The sequence below is a fragment of the Pseudovirgaria hyperparasitica genome, assembly GCF_010093815.1.
Source record: "Pseudovirgaria hyperparasitica strain CBS 121739 unplaced genomic scaffold EJ05scaffold_11, whole genome shotgun sequence".
Lineage (NCBI taxonomy): Eukaryota > Fungi > Ascomycota > Dothideomycetes > Acrospermales > Acrospermaceae > Pseudovirgaria > Pseudovirgaria hyperparasitica.
Window position 1 is genome coordinate 674,357 of NW_022985559.1, and position 2,744 is coordinate 677,100.

Here is a 2,744-nt window from a genome sequence, read left to right on the forward strand (position 1 = left end):
CTAGATAATAATACTTTAGTCTTAGAATAGTAGCTATAACCGGGATAGTTAAAGGATTATCTACTACTATTATAGATAGCTATTAACATACTAAGTATACCTTCTATATTAGTAGAACCTAAGTAAATATTCTCTAGGGTATAACGGACTATTACGTGGACACGAATAAGGCTTAGAACTAAGATAATTAAGCGCTTAGAGACTCTAAAGAGCTAGCTATAATTAGGACTTATAATAGATAGTAGGCTTATAGTAGATAATAAGGTTAAGGATAAGGGCGATAATAAGGGCGATAGTATAGCTAAAGAAGAGACTTAAGAGTAGTCTAATTCGACGATTATAAGTATAATCTAAAAGGTATATTATTATATAAGTAAGCTAACTAGTACGGGATAGTAATCCGTGAGACTTATACCCGTACGGTTTATACCTATATATTTCCTACGGGTACGGACTTACGGAGTACATTACTAGCGCTAGCACCGTAACCGGGGTAAGTGTAAATAGGAACGAGTAGAAAGCACGCAAAGGGAAAGACTAATGACTTATATTTAGGTCGTGTTAGCTACTACTACGGCAGCGGCGGTAGTAGCATTTCTAGTACTACTATACTTAAATAAGCCTACCGGACGACCTCCATTCCAGCAAGCAAAGTTATATACAAGTCCTCTAGCGGCGGGTTTCTAAGACTATTTATCTTTCCTACCGGCTATAGATTCTTATAAAACGTTATACTTATCGAGTTCGGTAAAGAGGGTGTTAAGTCGCTGAATATCTCATAGAAAGACGCGCGTAAGTCATATTTTGGCCTCCATGATCTCGGCCTACGTATCCTAGTTACACGGTCGATCTTTCCCTACCCAGTCCGATTATCGACCCAGCGATCGTTATTGCAGAAAATACGGATTTTAGTATCGTTCTAGGGCCCGGGTTAAAGTCTTGTAATGCTACCCATTTTCTACCGAACCATGTTCTTAGCTAGGTTACTTACGCGCTCGTCTGTATCCTTATTATCCTTCTCCTCTATAACGAAGGTCAATCCAAAGAGGGTAATAAAGACCTCTTTAATATACTTGCGTAGCCGGCTCTAACGCTAGATATCGTCGGTAGCTAATTAAGCTATGTATCTAGTAATGTACTCCGTAAGTCCGTACCCGTAGGAAATATATAGGTATAAACCGTACGGGTATAAATCTCACGGATTACTATCCTATACTAGTTAGCTTACTTATATAATAATATACTTTTTAGATTATACTTATAATCGTCGAATTAGACTACTCTTAAGTCTCTTCTTTAGCTATACTATCGCCCTTATTATTACCCTTATCCTTAACCTTATTATCTACTATAAGTCTACTATCTATTATAAGTTCTAATTATAGCTAGCTCTTTAGAGTCTCTAAGCGCTTAATCGCCTTAGTTCTAAGTCTTATTCGTGTCCACGTAATAGTCCGTCGTACCCTAGAGAATATTTACTTAGGTTCTACTAATATAGAAGATATACTTAGTACGTTAATAGCTATCTATAATAGTAGTAGATAATCCTTTAACCGTCCTAGTTATAGCTACTATTCTAAGACTAAAGTATTATTATCTAGTAATATAGGTATTTATTTAATAAAGCTCTCGAACTCGTTAGTTAATACTTTTAATATTCTTACTACTAACTATATAATAGTAAATACATCCCTACGTCCTATTAATACTATCTTAACTATTATAGTAGGTAAAATAGATAGTATACGGGTTAGGTACTTATTCTACTACTTCTTCTTTATACTAATAAGTATTATTTTTTACTACTCTAGAGGCTAGTTATTTCTTATATAGTGTTAGGACTTAGCCTTAGGTAGAACCCGACCTGCACGTACCTTAGCTAATAGGGTTAGAAGGTAACGTGAAGGGCGGTAAATAGTCACGTGCTAGATAGATCGGCGTCCCTTTATATATATACTCTCGGATTCCTACCGAAAGGGTTCGGTAGTAATTCGTTCTATAATAGAATACACCCTATTATTCTATCTAACTATACTACTATCTAATAACGCTATTCTTATATTCGAATTACTCCCTATATAGTACTATAGTTAAGATAGTCTAACTAGAACCGAGAAGGTTAACACGATCTACTATAGGAATAAGTAATACTATATTAAATAATAGGGATCCTCTATAATTAGTATTAATCCTAGCCGTTTCTAACTAAGAAGTAGAAATATTAGACCGAATTACGGAGCTTTTAGACGAAGAAATGGTAGATACGCCGAGTAACTTCTAATAATATAAAGCCGGATAATAAGTCGTAGCGGAGCCACGCGAGGTATTATAATAAACTATTACTAAACTTTAGGAATACGTCGCGAATTAGGCTCGAGAGATTTAAACCCTTAAAGAATAGGTAGAACGCGCGAAACTTCTCGTAAAGAGATAAGAACTTAAGGAGTCTCTTAAAGAACTACGCCGAACGATAGTAGGTGGACGACTTCCTATACTAATTCAGGCGGAATTAGTTTACCTACTATTAGAGTTGCGATAATCTACCGTATACCTAGCCGCTTCGTTACCGATTTACCCTACTCCTTCCCTAGGTATACCGAAATCTAAAGACCCGACTATATTTATAGGGAAGAACTAAAAGGAGTAGAAAGACTAGAAGAGAGACTACGAAAAGTACTTCCTTAATAACCCTCTACTCTTTTCTACTAAAGTATAACGCATTTCGTTCGGAGAATAATACCTAG